Genomic DNA, 12,899 nt, shown 5'->3' with positions numbered 1-12,899 from the left:
CATAAACCATTTTATACGAAGACATACCCATAGGGTTTTTATAATCAGTTCTATAAGCCCATAATGCATCATCAAGTTTCTTAGACCAATTCTTTCTAGATCTATTAATAGTCTTTTGCAAAATCAATTTAATCTCTCTATTGCTCAATTCTACTTGACCACTAGACTGAGGATGATAAGGAGATGCAATTCTATGGTTAACATCATATTTAGCAAGCAATTTACGAAAAACATCATGAATAAAATGTGAAACACCATCAGTCATTAAATATCTAGGGACTCCAAACCTCAGAAAAACAACTTCTTTAAGCATCTTAATAGAAGTGTTATGATCAGCACTACTAGTTGGAATAGCTTGTAACCACTTAGTAACATAGTCAATAACAACTAAAATATGTGTATACCCATTAGAGGAAGAAAAAGGTCCCATATAATCAAAGCCCCATACATCAAATGGTTCAATAACAAGTGAATAATTCATAGGCATTTCCTGACATTTACTAATATTGCCAATTCTTTGACATTCATCACAAGACAAGACAAACTTACGAGCATCCTTGAAGAGAGTAGGCCAATAAAACCCAGATTGTAATACCTTGAGTGCAGTTCTATCTCCAGCATGGTGTTCTCCGTAAGACTTGAAGTGAAACTTGCGTAGGATCTGTCCCTATTCATGCTCATGTACACACCGTCTAATAGCACTATCTACTCCTTCTTTATAAAGGTGTGGGTCATCCCAAAAGTAATGTCTTAAATCATAGAAAAACATTTTCTCACTACAAAAAAATATACTTCCGTGATGATACATGTTTGTCACAGTAGATCACATTTTTTGTCATGCATGTACATCCATGACGATTTTATGACAGAATCAAGATAGTCATATCTGTGCTGTCGTAGAAGTGTTCCATGACATTACCAAAATTATCATCACGAAAGTGTCCACTTCCATGATGATAAATCACGCGTCATAGAAGTGCTTTCGTCAAGAGTGACTAACACGTGGCATTCACCGTAACGGGTCGCCGTTAAGCTATTGGGTTCCAGTTTGGATCTGACAACTCGTTAACAGCCCGGACCAATGGCGATTTTCCACGTGTAAAATTCTCAATGGCCATAGGAACCACATGTCGGCTCACCGTTGTGACAGATGCCATCCACTCATTGGACCAAAGGCGCCTATGATACATCGACACATGGCACGGCCCAATAGAGGCCCATTCCAGTGAAAAGGCCAGCTCATTTGACTTGGTCAAAAGATAGCGGGCCGTCCCATGGAAAGCCTGTTAACGGCCTGTTAGCATCTAGCCCATTTACAGCCCGCTAACTCACGACCCGTCACGGCCTACCGGAATTTGGCCCAGTAGCGTCATTTAGGCCGTCCAATATGATTCTAGCCCGTTGTAACTTCTGGCCCATGTATGGCCCATGACGTCTTTCGGCCCATAGGAGGCCCTTTGTAAGTCTGGGCCCATTAAAGGCCCGAGATGAAACTGGCCCATAATGAATAGTGTATCACTTTATACCCATTAACGGCCCATTATTCTGTCGACTGTTTCCAGCCCGTGTTAACTTTCGGCCTTCTAAGGGGCCGTTTATTCTTGGGCTCATTTCTAGAATTCAGTTAGTTACGATCCGTTACTGACCTATTCCATTTGTGGGGCAAATTCAGCCCGTGGTTACAGTCGGCCCGTTAACTTGTTGGGCTGTTTTCACAGCGTTATCAAATACGGCCTATTAATGTCCCATTATGGTCCACGAATAGTAGGTCCCATGTTTGGCAAAATTATTATATGGCCCGTAGAAGGCCCATGGATCCTACGGCATGTAGAAGGCCCATGGATCATACGGCCTGTAGAAGGCCCATGGATCCTATGGTACGTAGAAGGCCCGTGGTTACAACAGTCCGTGTGTTGCCATGGTTATTGTGTGGCCACTAGAAAAACGCGGAAAAAGAACTGCAGTCACTGGTACGCGTCGGTGCTATACAAACGGTTTTAAACCCCTTTCCGCGACGACATTTGGAACCGTCGCCAAGTGAGTGTGGGCGATAGGGGGTCCATCCCATACGACCCAGAAACCATCGGGGATATGGAGCCATGATCTAGAGGCCTTGCAAAACGTAATCATGTGCGATGCAGCACACACTAAATTCTTTTGCATGTGTAGGATCGGTGATTAAACGTTTCTAATGACGCAGTGAAACCAAATAGTGTGTCGTAATGAACCGTTTGAGAAACAGTATGCAAGGAACACGGGCCAACATATGAACTGTGTGCTCTATGTGCCCTATCACACACGAGTTTTCTGTGGAACCCGTCTGCCATGCAAGACTCCATCGCACATGTTCTCCCAACATTTACCGTCTGCGATAAGGTTCAATCACAAACGGTTCAGGAGCCCCTTCGCACACATACAAGTGCTGCAGACCATTTGTGATTTGTTGTGTATCACCGACGGTTGCGGCTAGAGTGATGTGTGCTTTTCATTTGGGATCCCACATGTTTCCTGAAAAAATTACGACTGGGATTGTATTTACATTGGGCACGGTTTACTCCAAGTTCCCGTGTGCGATAACTTGATATCACAAACGGTTCCGGAGAGCCTACGCACATGTAGTAGCGCTGCAAATCATTTGTGATCTATTGTGTATCACCGACGTTTCCGCTATGATTGACGCTTTCTGAAGAGAAAGTATGTTAGCTTATGCCTCTCCCACATAAAACTTGTTATCGGTCTAGTAACATAGTCAATTGCCTAGGGACAATTCCACAACTCCTACCACCACTTTTCCACACTCGCTATATTTACTTTATTGCATCTTTATCTAAACAGCCCCTAGTTTATATTTACGTGTTCTTTATTATCTTGCAAACCTATCCTAGTCACACCTACAAAGTACTTCTAGTTTCATACTTGTTCTAGGTAAAGCGAACACTAAGCGTGCGTAGAGTCGTATCAGTGGCCGATAGGACTTGAGAGAGTATTTGTTCTACCTTTAGCTCCTCGTTGGGTTCAACACTCTTACTTATCGAAAGAGGCTACAACTATCCCGTATACTTGCGGGTTATCAAGACCTTTTTCTGGCGCCGTTGCCGGGGAGTCATAGCGTGGGGTGAATATTCTCGTGTGTGCTTGTTTGCTTTATCACTAAGTAATTTTTGTTTGTTGTTCTTAGTTGTTTTCTATCTTTAATTATGGGTAGGAAATGCAAAATACCAAAAAAAATAGTTGTACCTACTGAACCAACGGTTGAAGAACCACTCAAAATCGATCACACTCCTAAAGCTTTTTCCTTGGATCATCTTCAATCCCTATGTGCTCGTGCTAAAACCCCAACTAGCTTAGTTGAGGGCAAATCTTTAGATGATCATGCTTGTTATGTGCGACACCGTATATTTGAAAAAGGGAAACTATTATGGGATCAAATTCAGCGTTTGCAATGCTATGCTTGGAATTTATGTGAAATATATGAGTTTACTTGTTGTTCTGAAGACCCTAAGAAACACCTACCCTATCAATGCTTGTTTAGTGATAATGGAATTGTATCTTCATATGCTAAGGGTGTTTATAATTACTATGATGTTCAACAAATTGAAGAATTTGTTGCTTTTAAGGGTGCTTATGAAATTGCTTCTTTGATTGAAAAGTATGATGCTACTCTTTACAAATCTGAAATTTTTGCCATATTTAAATATTGTTATGATAATTATGCTTATAATGCCTATGTTAAACCATATATTGAGGACTTCTCCGGTGTCCAAGAAGAGACTAATATTTTGTAGGAAGCTATGGAAGAAGAAATTGATGGAACTGTGAGCTCATTGGATGAAAAAAATGATGAGGAGAGCGAAGAACAAAAGGGGGAAGAGCGGATTGATCACCCGTGCCCACCTTCTAATGACAGTAACTCTTCAACTCATGCATTGTTTAATTCCCCTTTGTGCTTACCAAAGGATGATTGCTGTGATGATTTCTATGACCCCGTTGATTCTCTTGAAATATCCCTTTTTGATGATGCTTGCTATGCTTGTGGCCAAGATGCCAATATTAATTATGCCTATGGAGATGAACTTGCTATAGTTCCTTATGTTAAACATGAAATTGTTGCTATTGCACCCACGCATGATAGTCCTATTATCTTTTTGAATTCTCCAAACTACACTATATCGGAGAAGTTTGTGTTTATTAAGGATTATATTGATGGGTTGCCTTTTACTACTACACATGATGATTTTGATAGATATAATATGGATGTGCTTGCTGCTCCTACTTGCAATTATTATGAGAGAGGAACTATATCTCCACCTCTCTATGTTTCCAATATGATAAAGTTGCAAGAAAATGCTTATACTATGCATTAGCCTTTACTTGGTGTGCATGAATTGTTCTTTTATGACATGCCGATGCATAGGAAGAGAGTTAAACTTTGTCATTGCTTGATATATGTTACTTTGTGCTCACTACTAAATTACAAATCATTGTTAATTAAAATTGGCTTTGATATACCTTGCGATCCGGGTGGATTCATTACTTGAGCACTAAATGCCTAGCTTAATGGCTTTAAAGAAAGCGCTTCCAGGGAGACAACCCGGAAGTTTTAGAGATTCATTTATTTCTGTTCAGTGCTTTCATATAGTTTAAAAACAAAACAAAAATAAAGAGGGGAACCCAAAACTTTTCAAAAAGGAAAGTGAAAGTGAGAAAGACATGCATTGTTGAAGTGGGAGAGCTCCTTGAACTTTGTTCATGCTCACGGAAACTTTGTGAATCTTGATTACAGAAAATTTTCATCAAAAATAATAATTTCCTTGTACAATTCCATTGTATTATAAAAATAATGTGCTAAGGTTTGCCTTTAGGATGTTTACAATGCTTGTTGGTTTGTACGGTGCAGGACAGAAACTTTGTCTGTAGTACGAGATTTTACATTTTTAACTGGAATGCCAAACGGTTCTGATTCTTTTTGCACTGCCTTGATGTACAACCATTATATTTTTCCTAATTTTGGTAGAAATTTTGGGGTACCAGAAGTATGGTGAATGTTCAGATTGCTACAGACTGTTCTGTTTTTGACAGATTCTGTTTTTGATGCATAGTTTACTTATTTTGATGAAACTATCCATTTATATTAGTGGATTAAGACATGAAAAAGTTATATTACAGTAGACACAATGCAAAAATAAAATATGAATTGGTTTGCTACAGTACTTATAGTAGTGATTTGCTTCATTATACTAACGGATCTTACCGAGTTTTTTGTTGAAGTTTTGTGTGGATGAAGTGTCTAATCGAGGAGGTCTCGATATGAGGAAAAGGAAGAGAGGCAAGAGCTCAAGCTTGGGGATTCCCGAGGCACCCAAGTAAATATTCAAGGAGACTCAAGCGTCTAAGCTTGGGGATGCCCCGGAAGGCATCCCCTCTTTCTTCAACAAGTATCGGTATGTTTTCGAATTCGTTTCGTTCATGCGATATGTGCAAGTCTTGGAGCATCTTTTGCATTTAGTTTTCACTTTTCTTTTATCCACCATGCTGGTATAAGATAGTCCTTGATTTATTTATAGAATTCTCATTGCACTTCACTTAAATCTTTTGAGTATGGCTTTATAGAATGCTTCATGTGCTTCACTTATATCATCTGAAGTTTGGATTGCCTGTTTCTCTTCACATAGACAACTGCCATTTGTAGAATGCTATTTTGCTTCACTTATATTTGTTAGAGCGTGGGCATATCTTTTGTAGAAAGAATTAAACTCTCTTGCTTCACTTATATCTATTTAGAGAGATGACAGGAATTGGTCATTCACATGGTTAGTCATAAAATCCTACATAAAACTTGTGGATCACTGAATATGATATGTTTGATTCCTTGCAATAGTTTTGCAATATAAAGGTGGTGATATTAGAGTTGTGCTAGTTGAGTAATTGTGAAATTGAGAAATACTTGTGTTGAGGTTTGCAAGTCCCGTAGCATGCACGTATGGTGAACTGTTATGTAACGGAGTTGGAGCATGAGGTGTTTTTTTGATTGTCTTCCTTATGAGTGGCAGTCGGGGACGAGCGATGGTCTTTTCCTACCAATCTATCCCTCTAGGGGCATGTGTAGTAGTACTTTGCTTTGAGGGCTAAGTAGACTTTTGCAATAAGTATATGAGTTCTTTATGACTAATGTGAGTCCATGGATATACGCACACTCACCCTTCCACTTTGCTAGCCTCTTTATACCGCGCAATTTTCGCCGGTATCATGCACCCATTATTTACCTTCCTCAAAACAGCCACCATACCTTCCTATTATGGCATTTCCATAGCCATTCCGAGATATATTGCCATGCAACTTTCCAGCGTTCCGTTATTATGACACGCTCCATCATTGTCATATTGCTCTTTGCATGATCACGTAGTTGACATTGTATTTGTGGCAAGGCCACCTCCATAATTTTTTATACATGTCACTCTTGGTTCGTTGCATATCCCTGTACACCGCCGGAGGCATTCATATAGAGTCATATCTTTGTTCTAGATATTGAGTTGTAAGTAAATAAAAGTGTGATGATCATCATTATTAGAGCATTGCCCCAGTGAGGAAAGGATGATGGAGACTATGATTCCCCCACAAGTCGGGATGAGTTTTCGGACTTTATGAAAAATAAAAGAGGCCAAAGAAGCCCAAATAAAAAAAGAGGCCAAAGAATCCCACCAAAAAAATAAAAAAAATGAGAGAAAAAAGGGAAGGGGCAATGTTACTATCCTTTTACCACACTTGTGCTTCAAAGTAGCACCATGTTCTTCATAGAGAGAGTCTCCTATGCTTTCACTTTCATATACTAGTGGGAATTTTCATTATAGAACTTGGCTTGTATATTCCAATGATGGGCTTCCACAAAATGCCCTAGGTCTTCGTGAGCAAGCAAGTTGGATGCACACCCACTTAGTTTCTTTTGTTGAGCTTTCATATATTTATAGCTCTAGTGCATCTATTGCATGGCAATCCCTACTCACTCACATTGATATCTATTGATGGGCATCTCCATAGCCCGTTCACACGCCTAGTTGATGTGAGACTATCTTCTCCCTTTTTGTCCTCACAACCACCACCATATACCACCATAGTGCTATGTCCATGGCTTGCGCTCATGTATTGCGTAAGAGTTGAAAAAGCTGAAACGCGTTAAAAAGTATGAACCAATTGCTCGGCTCATCATCGGGGTTGTGCATGATTTGAATGCTTTATGTGAAGAAGATGAAGCATAGCCAGACTATATGATTTTGTAGGGATGAGCTTTCTTTGGCTATGTTATTTCGATAAGACATAATTGCTTGGTTGTTATGCTTGAAGTATTGTTGTTTTTATGTCAAATGATAGACTATTGCTTTGAATCACTCGTGTCCTAATATTCATGCCATGATTAGACTTATGATCAAGATTATGCTAGGTATTCCACATCAAAAATTATCTTTTTATCATTTACCTACTCGAGGACGAGCAGGAATTATGCTTGGGGATGCTGATACGTCTCCGTTGTATCTAAAATTTTTTATTGTTCCATGCCAATATTCTTCAACTTTCATATACTTTTGGCAACTTTTTATACTATTTTTTGGGACTAACATATTGATCCAGTGCCCAGTGCCAGTTCCTGTCTGTTGCATGTTTTATGTTTCGCAGAAACCCCATATCAAACGGAGTCCAAACGGGATAAAAACAGACGGAGAATTATTTTGGAATATTTGTGATTTTTGGAGGAAGAATCAACGCGAGACGATGCCCGAGGTGGCCACGAGACAGGGGCCCACGACCACTCCAGGTGGGCGCGCCCCCCACCCTCCTGGGGCCCTCGTAAGGCGGTTGATGCCCTTCTTTGGCCGCAAGAAATCTAATTTTACGAGAAAAATCTAGGCGAAAGATTCACCCCAATCGGAGTTATAGATCTCCGGATATAAAAGAAACGGTGAAGGGGAAGGATCAGAGAACGTAAAACAGAGAGATAGATCCAATCTCGGAGGGGCTCTCGCCCGTCCCAAGCCATGGGAGCCAAGGACCAGAGGGGAAACCCTTCTCCCATCTAGGGAGAAGGTCAAGGAAGAATAAGAAGAAGGGGGGCTCTCCCCCCCTTGCTTCCGGTGGCATCGGAACATTGTCGGGGGCTATCATCATCACCGCGATCTTCACCAACACCGCCATCATCTTCACCAACATCTCCATCACCTTCCCCCTTCTATATTCAGCGGTCCACTCTCCCGCAACCCGCTGTACCCTCTACTTGAACATGGTGCTTTATGCTTTATATTATTATCCAATGATGTGTTGCCATCCTATGATGTCTGAGTAGATTTTTGTTGTCCTACCGGTGATTGATGAATTGTTATGATGGGTTTAATTTGCTTGTGGTTATGTTGCTGTCCTGTTGTGCCCCGCACAAGCGTGAGGGATTCCCGTTGTAGGGTGTTGCAATATGTTCATGATTCGCTTATAGTGGGTTGCTTGAGTGACAGAAGCATAAACCTGAGTAAGGGGGTTGTGGTGTATGGGACAAAGGGGACTTGGCTTTAATGCTATGGTTGGGTTTACCTTAATAAATCTTTAGTAGTTGCGGATGCTTGCTAGAGTTCCAATCATAAGTGCATATGATCCAAGAAGAGAAAGTATGTTAGCTTATGCCTCTCCCACATAAAACTTGCCATCGGTCTAGTAACGTAGTCAATTGCCTAGGGACAATTCCACAACTCCTACCACCACTTTTCCACACTCGCTATATTTACTTTATTGCATCTTTATCTAAACATCCCCTAGTTTATATTTATGTGTTCTTTATTATCTTGCAAACCTATCCTATCACACCTACAAAGTACTTCTAGTTTCATACTTGTTCTAGGTAAAGCGAACACTAAGCGTGCGTAGAGTCGTATCAGTGGCCGATAGGACTTGAGAGAGTATTTGTTCTACCTTTAGCTCCTCGTTGGGTTCGACACTCTTACTTATCGAAAGAGCTACAACTATCCCGTATACTTGCGGGTTATCAGCCTCCTGTTACCATTAGCCTTAGACGCATAGTTCGAGACCCCCTACCTGAGATCCGCCGGTTTTGACACCCACACCCTCCCCCAGATCCACATCAGAACCCTCTCCGGCGCCGGTGTGCTCACCCCGGCCGTGTGCCCGCTCTTCGGTCTCAAGCCTACCTCCACTGCCGTTCCCAACACATGGTTGCCCGCGCCTCGCCGTCTTCATTTGCTCGCCAGCCACCCTCGAGTATATCGATACTGTAGTCCTCGCCTGTCATGTGGTCCGGTCGGGTTTGCATTAAGAAGCCTGTTAGTAACTGCTCTTCATCATGGTGAGGCATATTTCCTCGCAATCCCTCTTCCTATTTCATTCCGTATGTTCCCAAATTGGCTATAAAATAACGGAGAGCGTAAATATGTTAATTATCTACCTTACTAACTAGTACATATAAGTTGTATTTGTTCCAATAAGTTACTGCCGATTTACAGATCGTGGGCGCCTGAGTGACACAAACTTAACAAATTAGCCGTACATTTTCTAAATTATTGCAAGACATGTTTAAAAGCTTGATACCAAGTTGTTAGTTTTATGCTTATCCTCCTTTCCTGAGTTTCACATGTGTTCTCTGTAGATGTCGAATAGCAGCGACAACACTCATGCTTCAGGCGATGTATCTTCATCTGATTCTGACAACCCTATGTCTTCAGAAGATGGTGAGGGATCAAGTAATCTTGAATGGGATAGAGCTGCAGCAACTACCCTTCCGGTCAGGACACGGAGGTACGCTCCAAGGAAGCCCACACACTAGCCTAAAGGTGTATATGAAGTAACTGAGATCGATATAAATTCTTGGGCTCCAACTAAACCAGATAAAGCATGCACGAGGTTCAGGAGTGTGTGTGGATTTGTTGGCAGTGCAAGGCTCAGCATAAATCTGTCGGGATTTCAGAAGGCTGACACAGAAACACGGTGACAGATAGTCCGGGAGATCATGGATCACTTCAATGTTCCAGAGCAGTGGAGAATGCAGGTGGAACACGCTGCACTGAAGAAGGCTAGGGATGCTTGGAGAAACTGGAAGCACGTGTTGTACAAGAAGTACTTGGGTGAAGGCAATGACCCAATCCCCGCATACCCCCAAATTACGAAGGCAGACTGGGCAGAATTCAAAAGGGTCAGGGCAACTAAAGAGTTTGCTGAGAAGAGTTTCAAGCAATCAGAACTTCAGAAGAAGAACACACACCCCCACCGTTTGGGTGTGGCAGGATACTACGGCATGAAACCGATATGGGACCAGGAGGACAAAGAAGCAGTAGCGGTGGGTGGGGAACCAGCCTTTAGTGAAATCAGGGGCGAATGCGCCAGAGACTACTTGCGGGCACGTGCAATGAGGCGTGATGACGCAACTTATTACTTTAAAAACTCACATGACAAAAAACTGTATCAAGTGATGGTAGAGGCTTCCAAGATCCCTAGAAGGTTCTACAGGAACTCAAGGCCATGTGACATTCTGTCCATTGCTCTAGAAACGAAAGAGCCCCCTGGCCGTGCAAGGGGTATAGGTGTTAATGTCCTGCACAAGAGGGCTTTCACACTCGGCAAAGAAGACAGGCTCAACATGAAAAAAGCGAAGAGTGAAATGAAGAAGAATGAATTGTATGAAAGGTTGAGGAAGGAAATGTATCTGGCTATTCGAAAGGATCTTGAGCAGTCAATGATGATTGGGAAGACTGTAACATTGACAGGTAGCCAGCAGATGGGAGGGGAGGCGGGCATGGAGATGCTGCTTATTGCGCGACAACACAACACAAGTGTAGTTGTGCATCAGCTGGACCCAACGACACTGAGACTGCGGCTGCTCGTGATGATGCTATATCTGATCTATGTGGAACGAAAGACAGACAGACTGAAGGGCATGCTTACACATTATGAAGGTACATTAAAATGTGCAACATCCTGAGTTTGCCCACCCTTCTTGGAAGAGGGCCTCTTGTTGGACAATGTGCCATTGAAGCCGGGCTGTGTGAACTGCTACATGACTGAAGTAAAGGCTGGATTCAATGAATTTGCCCTCAAGAATGTCCTAGGAGACCTTCATGAGCAATGGACCTTGGGAGAAACACTGTTACATCACATCCAATGGCCACGAAAGGAAATAGAGTTCATCGATGAGATCCCTGGAGCCCCGCCAAGACCAACCAATGTCGTCCCTCAACCTGTGACGCTCTCCTTACCACAGCAGCTTTCGCGTGCTTCCCCCCAAGAACCTAATACTCATAATCCGACGGCTGATGCATCAACCTGTGATCAGCTGGCCCGACTTTGTGGCGTATAGGCCATGTCATCCTCCGCCCCAAAGCAGCCAGTGGCAAGGCCTACAACTGCAGAAGATGCACCACCGGTTCAGATGTCGACCGCTGAAGCAGCGGGGGGAGACCTAGCTGCAGCACATGCTCAGCAAACCAACCTGGTGGAACAGACTGCTAAGCAGCCTGATGCTTCGGAACCGCCTGCTAAGTAGTCTCTAGGTCCAGCATCGACTGCTCATTAGTCTGTCGGTCCGCAGTCGCGTGATCAGCATACCAATGCGTCAGCACTTCCTGCTCAGCAAACCAATGCATTGGCACGGCCTCCTCAGCACACCGACAAGTTGGCACCACTTGCGTAGAAACCAGACTTAGCTTGAATGCAAGGTCAGCAGTCCGATGCCTCTGCTCCTACAGCCTAGCAGTCCATCACAGCAGCACCACCAGCTCAGCGGTCCGGCAAAGATAAACCGTCTACTAAGCAGTCCGTCAAAGCTTCACCGTCTGCTCAACAGTCTACCTTGCAGGCAACCAGACATTCTGCCAGAAACGCTTCAAGTACCAAGAAGGAAGTGGCTAAAAGGCCTACACCCACGACGAAGCGCGGTGGGGGAGTGAAGAAGAAAGAGAACGATGGCCTCTTGCTTAAAGCACTCGTCGCCCGGAACCAAATTAACAACAGGTTGTTCGAATTGGGGAGTAATATTATTTCTAATGACATGGATGATGAAGAAGTAGAATTGGTGCTTGCTAAAAGTAAAGCGGGCGTACTTGAAGTACGCAATTACGTCCATGGCCAGCCATTTCTTGTTGGCGAATACTTTGATGAGTGCAGCTCTGGTTGCCGCAAGTTACATGAATATTGCATGGATCAAATGTCACCAGGTCTTGGTTTGCTAGTCCACTTGATCAAAGATCATTTCCGACACGATGCTGGTTCATTCGATGTGAGTTTCGAGGAATTACATCTCTTCTTCAACTTTAACGAGCTTGATGCCACTCTTGTTAGATGCATGATTTTGTAAGTACTTAACAAACTCTGATCAACTTCTCCATACAAGGTTGTAAATCATAAATAGCTAACTACATTTTATTCCTCTCAGGGGATTGAATGCACAGAGAAGAAAAAGGCAGAGTGTGTATTTCATAGATCCTGCATTAGCAAATGGCACAACATTACATGGTAATGACGAACGGGACTGGGCCGTTAACACGGTCGTCTGTATCTTCGAAAACACATCCCATGCAGAGTCATTTCTCTGGCCATATCATGAAAGGTGAGTCAAGTAAACAACCACACATACACTGATTGTCTTTCACGTTTCGACATAATTCGTAAGTTCATGGCTTTCTTAATATGTAGCCGTCACTGGGTATTGGTATTCATTGTTCCGAACAAGAACACAGTGTACTACATCGATTCTCTCAGAGAGTCAACAAACGCTCAGGATCTGAAGCATCTTCAGCAATTCATGGATAGGTATTGAATTTTATGATGTTGAAATTAATTCGCATTCATATCTGGTTCAATAATTGATGTTGTCAAAATTCATCTTCATTTGCACTGTGCTCGCATTGTGGAAAACT

Source organism: Triticum aestivum, chromosome 7B, assembly GCF_018294505.1.
Source record: "Triticum aestivum cultivar Chinese Spring chromosome 7B, IWGSC CS RefSeq v2.1, whole genome shotgun sequence".
In the NCBI taxonomy this organism is placed as follows: domain Eukaryota; kingdom Viridiplantae; phylum Streptophyta; class Magnoliopsida; order Poales; family Poaceae; genus Triticum; species Triticum aestivum.
Note: the sequence above shows the minus strand (reverse complement) of the source record.